We start from the raw sequence: 15,870 nt of genomic DNA on the forward strand, positions 1-15,870 counted from the left end.
GGATAAACCTGGTAATTACAGGCCAGTGAGTCTAACATCAGTGGTAGGACAACTATTGGAAAAAATTCTGAGAGACTGGATTAATCTTCACTTGGAGAGGCAGGGATTAATCAAAGGTAGTCAACATGGCTTTGTCAGGGGGAGATCATGTCAAAAAAATTTGATTGAATTTTTCGAGGAGATGACTCGGTGTGTAGATAAGGGTAAAGCAATTTGGCAAATTGGATCCAAAATTGGCTTTGTGGCAGGCAGCAGAGGGTGATGGTCAAGGGTTGCTTTTGCAAGCGGAAGCCTGTGACCAATGGTGTACTGCAGGGATCGGTGCTGGGACTCTTGCTGGTTGTAGTGTCCATTAATGATTTAGACGTGAATGTAGGAGGTATGATCAGTAAGTTCGCAGATGACACGGAAATTTGTGGTGTCGTAAATAGTGAGGAGAAAAGCCTTAGATTACAGGATAATATAGATGGGCTGGTAAGATGGGCAGAGCAGTGGCAAATGGAATTTAATCCTGAGAAGTATGAGGTGATGCATTTTGGGCGGACTAACAGCGCAAGGGAATATAAAATTGGTGGTAGGACCCTTGGAAGTACAGAGGGTCAGAGGGACCTTGGTGTACTTGTCCATAGATCACTGAAGGCAGCAGCACAGGTAGATAAGGCCGTTAGGAAGGCATATGGGATACTTGCCTTTATTAGCTGAGGCATAGAATTTAAGAGCATGGAGGTTATGATGGAGCTGTATAAAATACTAGTTAGGCCACAGCTGGAGTACTGTGTACGGTTCTGGTTGCCACACCATAGGAAGGATGTAATTGAACTGGAGAGAGTGCAGAGGAGACTCACCAGGATGTTGCCTGGGCCGGAGCATTTCAGCTATGAAGACAGACTAGATAAGCTAGGGTTGTTTTCCTTAGAGCAGAGAAGGCTGAGGGCGGACCTGATTGAGGTATACAAAATAATGAGGGGCATAGATAGAGTAGATAGGAAGACATTTTTTCCCTTAGCGGAGGTATCAATAGCCAGGGGGCATAGATTTAAAGTAAGGAGCAGGAGGTTTAGAGGGGTTTTGAGGAAAAAAAATTTCACCCAGAGGGTGGTTGGAATCTGGAACGCACTGTCTGAAGGGATGGTAGAGGCAGGAACCCTCACAACATTTAAGAAGTATTTAGATGAGCATTTGAAACACCGTAGCATACAAGGCTATGGGCCAAGTGCTGGAAAATGGGATTAGAATAATTAGGCTTGATGGCCTGCGCAGACACGATGGGCTGAAGGGCCTATTTCTGTGTTGTCTTACTCTATGACTGCAGATGTTGAGAGAGGCGGTGACACATTTCTGTGCCCTGCTCAACAATAACCTGCAGCCATGAGCTTCGGTGGAGATCCTATGCCTGTGGCCCTCAAAATGACAGTGGCTGTAAACTTTTATGCCTCTGCAGCATTTCAGGGGCCCACCGGAGACACCACTGCATCAGGGAGGTCACCAATGCCCTGTACCGGAGGGCCGGTGACTATGTCCGATTCATGAAGGACCCTGGGAGCCAGGCCCAGAGGGCCATCAGTTTCAGCTCCATCACGGGATTCATACAGGTGCAAGGTGTCATAGACTGCACCCATGGGGTCAACAAGGCTCCTGCCGGACAATCTGCTGAATACGTAAACCGGAAGGGCTTCCACCCGCTCAACATACAGCTAGTATGTGATCACCGTAACCACTTTATGCAAATCTGTGCCCCCTTTCCAGGCTGCTCCCATGACACCTTCATCCAGTGCCAGTCCCAGCTGACTCTGCAGTACATTGAACTGGGTCTGATGGAGGGGTGGCTTTTTGGACACAAGGGCAGTCATGGCTCCTGACATCAGTGAGATACCTGACCACTGCTGCAGAGGAGAGATACAGCGCCAGCCACGGAGCTACAGGAGACACCATTGAGCAGGCGATCGGCATGCTAAAAATGCACTTCCACTGCCTGCATTAATAGCTGGAAAGGGTAGCTCGTATCATTGCTGTCTGCTGTGCTCTGCACAACTACACACTCAATAGGAGGAGGCCTTGCAGGATGGGGAGCGACGTGAACAGGACTCATCCTCAGACGAGGAGGACACTGAGAACTTACAGAAAGAAAGGTGGATGGGAGGACGGAGAGCATCCATGCGCCGCATGCAGGGCGCGCATCGAGCAAGAGATGCACAGCAACACCTTATTGATGAATGGTTTTCCATGCCATAGGAACCACCATGGGCTCTGCAAACCACACAGCACCCATCGTGCAGCATTCTGCATCTGCAACATCTTTGTCTCCACCAATACTGGCAGCAGCAGACTGAGCCATTGTCCATGTTACTGCATCTGTGGAGACACACATGAGTAATGCTGGCATGGCAATGATGTTATTCCACACGTTGGCAGTTCTGAAAGGCCAATGATGTAATGAGAGGAGGCAGGATCAGTACATGCTGCCACACGTCATTCATACAGTAAAAATAACACACATGTTAGTAAAGAAGATTTAAAGATTGAACTTTTAATCGTGTAGTATCACCTGTGCAGACCCATTTGTGTCACAGTGGTTTTTGGAAACGCTTGCGCTTGTGGGTGCTCCTTCGCGATGCCACTTCTGTGCTAGCAGCCTAACTGGAGGAAGGTTGCTGATCAGATTGCCCGTTGGCTGTGGATGACTTTGGCTGTTGTACGCTGTGCTCACGAGGCCTGGAGGGTTCCAGCTGGCTGGGGGAATGATCGTTCATCCTCTTCCGGCATTGAAACCTTTGGCACCGGATGGCCCCACGGCGACTTCCCTCCTCTGCCATCCCAGGCCAGGCTGCTTTGGTCAGGCAGGAGGGCCTTTTCTTACAATTGCTGGTGAAAAGGACCTCCCGCCTTTCCCGCACAGCCTGGAGGAGAATGAGCAGGAAGGCATTGCTGAACCATAGTCAACCCTGGAGTGCCCCTCTGCCATCTTCGGTTTTTGGTGTGTTCCTTTATATGCAAAGGTTATTCCACAGTGCAACTACTCTAACTACGAGCTGCAAAGTTTGTTTTTCACCTGTTTGAAAACTAATGCAGGACTAGTGAGGAAGTCTGAGCTGTTGTCCTGGTTTTTCATCTATGACAGATCCACACAAGGTCACAAGAAATAGGAGCAGGAGTAGACCATATGGCCCATCAAGCATGCTCCGCCATTCAATATGATCATGGCTGATCTTGGGCTTCAATTCCACTTTCCTGCCTGCTCCCCATATCTCTTGATTCCCTGTAAGACCAAAAATCTATCTATCCCAGCCTTAAATGTATTCAATGATGGAGCATCCACAACCCTCTGGAGTATAGAATTCCAAAGATTTACAACCCTTTGAGTGTAGTAATTTCTCCATATACATGTTCACGTACACTTTGCTACTACAGCAATTTATCATAATTATTGATTCAATATCTCTGGTTTGCAATGCAGCTAGAATATAAACATATTTTCCTGGTTCTTCAAGAAGTACTTTTAATTCCAATTACTTGTCTTTTCACATAACAGTTAGCAATGAAATGATTACAGATTCCAAATTCATATTAGTCTGCAGCTTTTCACAATCAGGAAAGTGAAAGCCCATAGTGTGTAGGTATTCTTAAATGATGCTTTTATTTCGAATCGTGTATTTTCCTTTTAAGATACAATTCAGTCTCAAATTCTGGTATGTGCAAAATTAAGATCATTCACCCGGGTGCGGGACATCGACAAGAAGGAATGTTATACTTGAGTGGAAGAAGAGGATCTCAACTACACAGGACACTGGGACAAAGCAGAATAAGTATGTGGCAGCAAAGCAGAAAGTGCTGGAGAAACTCAACAGGTCTGGCATCATCTGTGGAGAGAGAAGCAGAGTTCTAATGCAGATAGACCCTGAAATCTAAGAAAATTAACTTCCTTCAGAGAAATCTGGCATAGCTTTATTTCAACTGATAGTACATTGAACCAGCTACCATTTCAGACAAGCAAGATATAATACAGAAATATTTTATGACAGATGCCATATCCATCAGAATATATTTGAGAAATAAAGAAATGAAAGGGAGAGGAAGGTTGGAAGCTTGGGTGACTAAAGGATCACCTATCAGATGACAACCTATTTCTGATTCTGTCTAAAAGTTAGATACAATAAGAACCTCACTGAATTTCACAGAATCATAAAAATTACAACCGAGTGAGATATTTTACCTTCTTTTGCCTGTGCTGCTATTAACTTGAAAGGGAACTGTGGGCAAATCTTTCCCCTTCATCAAAACCACATGTTTGGTGGATATCCTGTTTATTCGTAAGAATTCTTCCCAGAACAGCATTGTAAAGCCTGATTGGAAGTCTCAATGTGAGTCCTGTTGGTGTGTTTTCATAAGTTCCAGAAGCTCTGTGCCGGAAGATATTTGATTCTGTGGGGAACAATTATTTTCTTGTCCCAGTAAATGGATCTTTCTGAAGCTAAAGATTTCTTTTCATGGGTTCCTTGGCTTAGAATGGGCCTGGGAGTACCTTTCCATTGAAAATGGTGTTATAATCTCTAACTCAATAGCCACTTGTATAGGCTGTCTTAAACCATTCTACTACAACAACAGTACTTGCATTTAGAATGGTAACAGCATGGAAGGAGGCCATTCAGCCTGTTGAGTCTGTGATGTCTCTCTCTAAAAGCAATTCAGCTAGTCCCACTCCCCAGCCTTCTTCTAGTAGCCCTGCAATTTTTACCCATCAGGTGTTCATCCAATTCCTTTTTGAAAGCCACCATTGAATCTGCCTCCATCATGCAGTGCATTCCAGATCCTAACCATTCATTGCATAAAAACGTTTTTCCTCATGTTGCCTTTGGTTCTTTTACCATTCACATTAGATCAATGTTCTCTGGTTCTCGACCCTTCCGCCAATGGGAACAGTTTCTCCCCAACTACTCTGTCCAGACCCCTCATGATTTTGAACACCTCCATCAAAATTTCCTCTCAACCTCCTCTTCTCTAAGGAAAGCAACCACAGCTTCTCCAATCTATGTAACTAAAGTCCCTCATCCCTGGAACCATTCTTGTAAATCTTTTCTGCACCCTCTCGAAAGCTATTATGAGGGAAAATGATATGTCTTACAAATTTGAAAAATCATTTTGGATTATTTGATTGAGTTTGTTAATTGGTAAATTTTCTTCAGTCTTCATAGTTACAGAGTCCTGATTTGTTGCTCTTTTATTAATGCATTTATGAATTTATATAACATTTGTGAGGTAGCAAAATATCCCAAGATATATACTCACACAAGTTAATACCAAGACAAAGGAGATATTAAATGGGGTTGCCAAATTTTGTTTATAGATTGGTTGTAAAGGAGGTTGTTAAATAAGGAGAAGGTGGTTTAGAGGTGAAGGGGTTCAGGGACAGAATTTCAGAACCCCTTCTCTGGCAATTGCCCATCATTACTATTTCAGTGCAATTAAATTAGTCAAACATGACCTATCCTATACAAACCCTATACTGGCTGTTCCTGATTAGCTGATCCTTCTCCAAGTAGTTACTAATTTCATCCTGCAATATGGACTCTGGTTGAAATGTTTGTGAGACCTGTGCTGGCAGTGGAAACCTTGCAGACAATGGGTCGCAAAATCGGGCATCTGACCTCATGTAAACAATTTACTGGACGCCTCATTCCTGGCCTATTGTTTTCTTGCATTTTATCTTTTTTTTTAACTGATTCTCTCTGATGTAACCTGAGTTCTTTGGGGTTCAATTGATTTTTTCCTTTTCTTAACACTGAAATAAATGTTGAAAAAAACTCACAAAGAAAACAAGTTTTTTAAATTGACGGAATAAAGAACTACCTAGGTTGTTAATTATGTTTTATGCATTATTTTAATTGAAAACATGTTTGTGTATTGGTTACTGCTTATTTTATGTAATATTACCAAAATCCTTTTCAGCATAAAAGTTAGATGACTTTTTTGAGCAGCGGGTACAAATTTTATTTTAATGCTTTTTTTAAATGAGGCACTACTCAGTCACCACTCTTCATTTCCGAAATCCAGGTCCACATCAAACCTGACCAAAGCACATTATCTGCTTCAATGATGGCAGTTGGGAAGAGTGGTAGTATCAGTCACATAGCTTATAGTGGTCTTAGATCAGGACAAGACTACCTCAATTTGTCACAATTTAGCAATCACAGTGCGGCTCATGTTTATCAATGTAAAGAATAACCAATTGAAGTTGATGGCTAATTCCACAGTTGAGCTGTGAGAGCTCGCTGTTAAAAAAGTAAGTTTCCGGCATGATATACACCTGTTCTGGTTTGTCACTTAGCTGCAGACTGAACACATTATTGCTTGCAAGCTTCTGCTTCATAAAGATGACGTGCTTCATCTTGAAAAATACACAATCTCTTTCTGCCTTTTTGCTCAACTTCTGTATGAGTGGTGTATAAAGTAGCACTTAATAATAATAGTTTTAATGATTTTTTTGGATTGTATGTTACAAAAGTGTATCAATAGTTGATGAATGTTATCAAATACACATACATGTCGTTGATTGAGCCATCTCTGTTTGCCAGGCTTAGAGAAGGTTTTTGGCAATAGGTGAAGAGGGAATATGAGGAAGGGCTTTTTATACGCAGCAGGTGATAATGACCTGGGACTCATTGTCCACAAAGATGGTGAAAAAGAGACGATGAATAACTTCAAGAGGAGTTTGGATAGGCACCTGAGAGAAATAGACTTGCAGGACTAGGGTGATTGAGACTGGGAGTGGGACTGACAGCATCGCTGCATGGAGGGCTGGCATGGACATGATGGGCTGAATGGCCTCCGTCTGTGCCGTGGATGACTCTGTAACTAAGGCCATCTATTTCCACCTACATAACATCACCCGATTTCCCTCCTGTCTCAGCTCATCTGCTGCTGAAAACCTCAAGCATGCCTTCATTACCTCTAGACTTGACTATTCCAATGCACTCCTGGCTGGTCTCCCACATTCTACACTCCGTAAACTTGAGGTTATCCAAACCTCTGCTGCCCGTGTCTTACCTCGCACCAAGTTCCATTCCCCTATCACCACTGTGCTCGCTGACCTACAGTGGCTCCTGGTCAACATCTTGATTTTAAAATTCTCATCCTGGTTTTCAACTCCCTCCATGGTCTCACACCTCCCTATCTCTAATCTCTTCCAGCGTGACAAGCCTCAAAGATATAAGCGGTCCTCTAAATTTGACCTCTTAATCATCCCCAATCTTAATCCCTCCACCATTGGTGGCTGCGCCTTCGGTTGCCGAGGCTTTAAGCTCTGGAATACCTTCCCTACACGTCTCCGCCTCTTCACCTCTCTTTCCTCCTATAAGACACTCCTTAAAACCTAAAACTTTGACCAAACATTTGGTCATCTGATTTAAAATCTCCTTATATGGCTCAATGCCATTCTTTGTTTAATAATAGTCCTGTGAAATGCCTTGGGATATTTTATTATGTTAACGGTACTATATAAATATAAGATGTTGTTGTTGCAACCAGACATGCATAAATTTTACCAATTGCAAACATGAGCCTAACTTTGTCTTTCAGTTGCTCCCAGGTTTACTGTCCATTTCTAGCATTTTCTATTTAGATAGCATCTATAAACCACTTGTAATTTGTTTCTCGATCTGCAAGTTCTGTAACATTTCAGGGGATTTCTTTGAGCTCTTGTTTGGTCCTCCAGACATGTTCTCCAATGTTGGACAGATTTATATTTCACAAGTTAGTGCCTCAAACAATTTATCAGCAAAGCAAAAAAAAAAATAAACAATAAGCAGCATTTCACATAGAATTACAACATAGAACAAAGCTGTCTGGTCAATGTTGGTATTTATCCTCTGTAATCTTAATCCCATGTAAATACCCATATCACTTTAGCCCCTTTCCTTCAACTATCTATCAAATCTATTCTTAATGTTGACATGGTCTTTCCTTCAATTGTGAAAAATCATGGTTTGTATTTAATGTGAAGGCAGTGGATCCACCTACCGGCGAGAAACTCAGGAGCAAGCCTACCTCTGCTGGCCCCGGAAACCATGGCACAATTTTGCATGGCTCAGACAATCTGTTGCCTGAGGTTGTGGCTTCCGCCCATCTGAGGCAGGATGTCCTGCTTTCCAGAGTTGCTGACCAATCAGAGGGTCAGCAACTCTTCAGTTCCAAAGCGCCACTGCAAACAGTGGCCACTGTGAAACTGCACCTGGCCCCAGACCCAGCTAGCGATGAAGGCCTAGAGTTCAGGTAAGTGGAGTGGGCTCGCCAGGGTGAGTCAGGCAGGCCACAGTGAGGGGTTGGGGATGGCGGCGATCGGGAGGTCTGGGTGGGGGGCTCAAGCCGTGGTGGCCCTTTCCACTGGGGGGGGTGCTTTGTTGGGCACAGGGTACACAAAGCAGGAGGGAATCCCCCCACCGAGTGCAGTCACATGACATGGGCACCCCCCCCCCCCCCATTGGTAAAATACCAGCGGCAATGGGAAGCAGCCCTTAAATGGTCATGAATTAGCCAGTTAAGGGCCTCAATTGGCTCAAGGGTGAACAGGCTACCTGACACCTACCCCACCCCTGGTAAAATACCATCAAAGGTGGGTAGGCGACAAGCACAGCACTCCTCTCGCCGCTCCCCCCCCCCCGCCCCCCACATGCCATCCCATCCAATTTTATGACCCCCCTGACTGCCAGCCTACTTCTTGGGGGAAGCGTAATATTCTGGCCCATATGCACATTCCACAACCTCACATTCTGAATTCTATGCAGATTTATTCTCTTGATCTGTCATGTTAGGCCTGTTGTGGTTGTTTCTCTTTGGCCATTTATATACTGAAGTTCAACCAGAGGCGGAGTCACTGTTTTCTATCTATCAGCTATACTGCTTAGTGTAGAGAACCCAATATTTAAGGAAAATATGAGGGTGGGTTGATTCGATATGCAGGATAAGCTTTCGGTGGGGTGTTCCTCCACCAAGATGGAAACGGTTATTGATGAGGAGTAACTTGTAGCGGTGATGCAGTGGGACAGGTGTGCAGCAGCAGAGCATGACTCCAGATAAACAGCAATGGGCTTTGCCAATAAAAAACGGTGCACCTTCAATAGCGTTAGTGGGATGTGAATCGGAAGGTCAAAAATTGACTTCACCATAACTACAGACAGCAACCTTGAAGTGAAATTCAAACCAGACAACTGACAGAGGTTAGAGGTCAGGGACCAAAACTTGATAAATGCATTACTGAGAGTAGCTGGGAACCTTTTTTTTATTCGTTCATTTGATGTGGACATGCTGGCTAGGCCAGCATTTATTGCCCATCCCAAATTGCCCTTGAGAAAGTGGTGGTGAGCTGCCTTCTTAAACCACTGCAGTCCTTGGATGTAGGTACACCCACAGTGCTGTTAGGAAGGGAGTTCCAGGATTTTGACCCAGCGACAGTGAAAGAATGGCAATATAATTCCAAGTCAGTATGGTGTGTGGCTTGGAGGGGAACTTGGTGGTGTTCCCATGCATTAGCTGCCCTTGTCCTTCTAGGTGGTAGAGGTCACAGATTTGGCAGGTGCTGTTGAAGGAGGCTTGGTGCGTTGCTGCAGTGCATCTTGTATATCATACACACTGCTGCCACTGTGCATAGGTGGTGAACAAAGAACAATACAGCACAGGAACAGGCCATTCGGCCCTCCAAGCCTGCGCCAATCTTGATGCCTGCCTAAACTAAAACCTTCTGCACTTCCAGGGACCGTATCCCTCTATCCCCATCCTATTCATGTATTTGTCAAGATGCCTTTTAAACGTCACTATTGTACCTGCTTCCACCACCTCCCCCGGCAGCAAGTTCCAGGCACTCACCACCCTCTGTGTAAAGAACTTTCCTCTCACATCCCCTCTAAACTTTGCCCCTCTCACCTTAAACCTATGTCCCCTAGTAACTGACTCTTCCACCCTGGGAAAAAGCTTCTAACTATCCACTCTGTCCATGCCGCTCATAACTTTGTAAACCTCTATCATGTCGCCCCTCCACCTCCGTCGTTCCAGTGAAAACAATCCGCGTTTATTCAACCTCTCCTCATAGCTAATGCCCTCCAAACCAGGCAACATCCTGGTAAACCTCTTCTGTACCCTCTCCAAAGCCTCCACGTCCTTCTGGTAGTGTAAAGAAGTGTGAAGGGAGTGAATGTTGAAGGTTGTGGTTAAGGTGCCAATCAAGCGGGCTGCTTTATCCTGGATGGTGTTGAGCTTCTTGAGTGTTGTTGGAGCTGCACCCATCCAGGCAAGTAGAGAGTATTCCATCACACTCCTGATTTGTGCCTTGTAGATGGTGGACAGGCACTGGGGAGTCAGGTGTTGAGTTACTCACCACAGAATTCCCAGCCTCTGACCTGCTTTTGTAGCCACAGTATTTATATGGCTACACCAGGTCAGTTTCTGGTCAATAATTACCCCTCAGAATGTTAATAGGGGGGGATTCAGTGATGGTAATGCCATTGAACATCAAAAGGAAGTGGTTAGATTCTCTCTTGTTGGAGATGGCCATTGCCTGACACTTGTGTGGCACGAATGTTACATGCCACTTATCAACCCAAACCTAGATATTGTCCAGGTCTTGCTGCATTTGAACATGGGCTTCTTCAGTATCTGAGGAGTCGCGAATGGTGCTGAACATTGTGCAATCATGAGCAAACATCCCCACGTCTGACCTTATGATGGAGGGAAAGTCATTGGTGAAGCAGCTGAAGATGGTTGGGCCTAGGACACTACCCTGAGGAACTCCTGCAGTGATGTCCTGGGACTGAGATGATTGGCGTCCAGCAACCACGACCATCTTCCTTTGCGCTAGGTATGACTCCAACCAGCGGAGAGTTTTTCCCCCGATTCCCATTGACTCCAGTTTTGACTCCTTGATGCCATACTCGGTCAAATGCTGCTTTGATGTCAAGGGCAGCCACTCTCAGATAAGTTAAAGATCTATTTTCAAATAATTTACATTATCACATGTTATAGGTTTTATTTGTAACCTGTGTGAAGCCAGCAAATGAAGATGTAAGTGGTGTGTAGACAAATTTTCAAAAATATTTTGAGTGATCTCTTTGAGTTGCATTTTTGTTATTGGTTTGTTATTGGTCTGACTTAGGATTGGCTGTTGTCAAATATTCTTCGTTTTTTATTGAAAATTTACCCACTTGTGTTTTTCATCACCAGTTGTGATTTGTTGCATAAAAGCAAAATATTGCAGATGCTGAAAATCTGAAATAAAAACAGAAAGTGCTGGAAATACTCAGAAGATCAGGCAGCATCCGTGGAGAGAGAAGTAGAGTTAACATTTCAGGTCTGTGACCTTTCATCAGATGAAGTGGTTCTGAAGTCTCTGGCTGGTAGAAGTGCACTTGCGGCTGGTCCACCTGGTTCAGGGTTTTCTTGGAGACAGTGATGTAGGTGGCTTTCTTCCCCAGGGTCTCTGTCTGTAGCAATGGTAGACTGGGATGTTCCGCAGTCACAAACAGGTTTCGAAACTTGTGATGTTACCTGGAGAGAGAGAGAGAGAGAGAGAGACAGCCCCACTGGGGTTTTGCACTGGTTAGCTCTCAAAGCTTGTTTGCTATGTGTAACAAAAAAACTCCAAGTTCACACAGCCTGGAGAGACTGTCACACGGTTCTCTCAGTACTTTTTTTTTAATGACGTCCAAAGTCTAAGGATACCCAATCTCCCTCAGATTGTATTGTTTCAATGTTTACCCCCGAAGGTATGTCTCCACTAGTGATTGCTCTAAGATGGCTTTGAATGCCCTGCTAATGAGGGTGATACTGAATAATTTACTCAACTGTTCAAGCCATTGTCCTGGATTGGAGCTTTTTAGACATGCGTCGCCACTTCAATGTCCTGGAATGTGAGGTGACCATCTTAGCTGCCAGTTTTTTAAGAGTTAAATGTAGGATTCCAGCTTTCCCTTTCAAATGTTTAATGTAGGTTTCCAACCAATGAATAAAAATCCTCATTCGACATAGCATGTTTTCTTGACACCGCCCCACCACGTGGAATGAAATGTGATGACAGGAAATTTCATTATAAGATCATAGGTAAAAAAAGAAACTGTACACACACATTCATTGTCAAACACTCACTTCTCAAATTCATACTGCCATAGCTAGGCTCTGGCTTTAAGTTGCATGAGCACAACTGGGGAACTCCAGCTTCTCTGGCTGGGCTCATTCAGCTTGTTTTCCAGCATATACCAAATTTCCTCCTGAACCTGGGTCATTTTCCTGGGATCTAGGTGATAGGGGTTCTGTTTTATGGGAGGTGTCTCTCCTACTTCCACATTCATGTAGGGTTAGTCCAGTCTCTTCCCACCTACATCCGTGACTCTTCTGACACCCTACGTCATTTTGACAATTTCCAGTTTCCTGGTCCCAACCGCCTCCTCTTCACTATGGACGTCCAATCGCTCTACACCTCCATCCCCCACCAGGATGGTTTGAGGGCTCTCCGCTTCTTCCTGGAACAGAGGCCCAACGAGTCCCCATCCACCAACACCCTCCTCCGCCTGGCTGAACTTGTTCTCACATTGAACAACTTCTCCTTCAACTCCATGCATTTCCTTCAAGTAAAAGGTGTCGCTATGGGTACCCGCATGGGTCCTAGTTATGCCTGTCTTTTTGTGGGATATGTCGAGCATTCTTTGTTCCAGTCCTACTCAGGACCCCTCCCCCAACTCTTTTTCAGGTACATTGATGACTGTATCGGTGCCGTTTCCTGCTCCCGCCCCGAACTAGAAAACTTTATCAACTTTGCTTCCAATTTCCACCCTTCTCTCACCTTTACATGGTCCATCTCTGACACTTCCCTTCCCTTCCTCGACTTCTCTGTCTCCATCTCTGGGGATAGGTTGTCTACCAATATCCATTGTAAGCCCACTGACTCCCACAGCTACCTCGACTACACATCTTCACACCCTACCTCCTGTAAGGACTCCATTCCATTCTCCCAGTTTCTCCGTCTCCGACGCATCTGCTCTGATGATGCTACTTTCCATGACGGTGCTTCTGATATGACCTCCTTTTTCCTCAACCGAGGATTTCCCCCCACTGTGGTTGACAGGGCCCTCAACCGTGTCTGACCCATTCCCCGCACCTCTACCCTCACCCCTTCCCCTCCCTCCCAGAACCGTGACAGGGTTCCCCTTGACCTCACTTTTCATCCCACCAGCCTCCATATCCAAAGGATCATCCTCCGCCATTTTCGCCACCTCCAGCGTGATGCCACTACCAGTCGCATCTTCCCCTCCCTTCCCCTGTCAGCATTCCGAAGGGATCCTTCCCTCCGTGACACCCTGGTCCACTCCTCCATTACCCCCACCACCTCGTCCCCGTCCCAGGACACCTTCCCTTGCAATCGCAGGAGGTGTAATACCTGCCCATTTACCTCTTCTCTCCTCACTATCCCAGGCCCCAAACACTCCTTTCAGGTGAAGCAGCGATTTACTTGTACTTCTTTCAATGTAGTATACTGTATTCGCTGCTCACAGTGTGGTCTCCTCTACATTGGGAAGACGAAGCGCAGACTAGGTGACCGCTTTGCGGAACATCTCCGCTCAGTCCGCAAGCAGGACCCTGAGCTTCCGGTTGCTTGCCATTTCAACACTCCCCCCTGCTCACATCTCTGTCCTGGGATTGCTGCAGTGTTCCAGTGAACATCAACGCAAGCTCGAGGAACAGCATCTCATCTACCGATTAGGCACACTACAGCCTGCCGGACTGAACATTGAGTTCAATAATTTCAGAGCATGACAGCCCCCCACTTTACTTTCATTTTTAGTAATTTTTAGTAATTTTTTCTTCCTTTTCTTTACATTCCTTTTTACATTTTTTACAATCTTTTTTTGCATTTATTTCATTTCATCTTAGTTTGTTCAGTTTGCTTACCCACTGTTTTTTTCAGGTCGTTTTTCTTCAGGTTTGCACTTGCTGCTGTTCAATATTCAGTATATTCACACCTAATCTGTACTAATGCTTTGTCTTTCAACACACCATTAACATATTGTTTGCCTTTGCTCCGTGACCTTTTGGTCAGCTATGTGGCCTGGTCCAATCTGCACCTTCTCCTTTGTTATCTCTTGCCCAACCCCCACCTCACTTGTTTATAATCTGTGACTTTTCTAATATTTGTCAGTTCCGAAGAAGGGTCACTGACCCGAAACGTTAACTCTGCTTCTCTTTCCACAGATGCTGCCAGACCTGCTGAGTGATTCCAGCATTTCTTGTTTTTGTTTCAGATTTCCAGCATCCGCAGTATTTTGCTTTTATTATCATGTAGGGTTAGGGTTGTGCACCTTGGTGTGTTCCTGCAGATTTCTTGAAATGCTGTGAGCAGCCTTAAGAGGTCTTCTCTTTGTTCTGTATTTAAGAAGGGGAGTATAGCGTCTAATTTTCCTAACATTTCTGTGTTGGCTAACCGGATATTAGGGGGTTTGATTTGGGAATGCTCCAGGTCCTCCTCTCCTAGTTGTGATACTGTTGTAACGTGTTGATGTGGCACAGCCTTTGCTTTTTCGTATGGCCTGGGATGTCAATTAAATAGTTCACCCTGCCAATTCTCTTTACTACTCTTTAAGGGCCACTGTATGGGGTTTTCAGGGGCTCGCCCCATATTGGAAGCAATACTAACACATGGTCCCCAGGCTGAAATATTCTGGCCTTGGCATGTTTATCTGCCTGCCTTTTCATAACAGTCTGGGAGGTTTTTAGGTGTTCCTGAGCCACCGCATAGGCTCTCATGAGCTGTTCCCGGAACAAGAAAATGTAATGTAACATGGAAGGCTCATCGCTGTGTCCCAAAAACCTCCCCTTGATTAGTTTAAGAGGATCTCTCACCTCATGTCCATAAACTAATTCAAAGGGACTAAAGTCGGTAAACTCATTGGGTGAGTCCTTGGTGGCAAACAGGAGAAATCCCAGCCCTTTGCTCCAGTCATAGGGGTACTCGTAGCAGTATGCCCTGATCATTGTCTTTCGGATCTGGTGGTACTGTTCCAAAGCCCCTTGTGATTGTGGGTGGCAGGCTGAGGACTTTAGCTGGGTTATTCACAGATTACTCATGACTTTTGAAAGGTCCCAGACATGAAATTTGTGCCCTGATCCAACTGGACCTCCACAGGCAACCCATATCTGGTAAAGAATTGGGTTAGCCCCTCCACCATTGCCTTAGCAGAGATAGTTCTTAGAAAAATGGCCTCTGGGAATCAACTGGCCACATCCATAATGGCACGACGAAATTGGGGTAGACCCCTTTTGTTTTTGGCAGGGGTCCCACACAATTCACCAGCACTCTGCTGAAGGGTTCCCCAAAAGTCGGTATGGGAATTAAGGGTGCAGGTTGGGGCTTCCCTACAACCTGGCATATGTGGCAAGTTTTATAGAAGTCCACCACATCTCTGTGGAGTTTTTGTCAGTCAAAATTCTGTCTTATGCAGGCTTGGGTTTTTTTGTATACCAACATGTCCAGTCATTGGAAGTTTGTGGGCTATTCTTAGTATTTCCTTACAGTACCTCGGCGGCACCACTATCTGGTGAACCACTGTATGCTCTTCATCCACAGGTCTGTGAGGAGGTCTCCACTTCCTATCAGCACCTCATTCTTTAAACAGTAGCACTCTGGAACTCCCTCTGCTTCAGATTTGGTTTGGGCAGTCTGTGCCAACTTTTTAAATATTGGGTCGGTTTGCTGAGCCTCGACCAAGGAAGACCTGTTTACTCCACCCTTTAGATCCCTATAACTTCCCAAGACAGTTGGAGCATCTATCTGCAGTCTTAGTTCAGCCTCCTCTGACGGAGCTTGTTTGGTCATGAACCGCGTCACCACACAGTCAG

This window comes from Heterodontus francisci, chromosome 1, assembly GCF_036365525.1.
Source record: "Heterodontus francisci isolate sHetFra1 chromosome 1, sHetFra1.hap1, whole genome shotgun sequence".
NCBI classification, from domain to species: Eukaryota; Metazoa; Chordata; class Chondrichthyes; order Heterodontiformes; family Heterodontidae; genus Heterodontus; species Heterodontus francisci.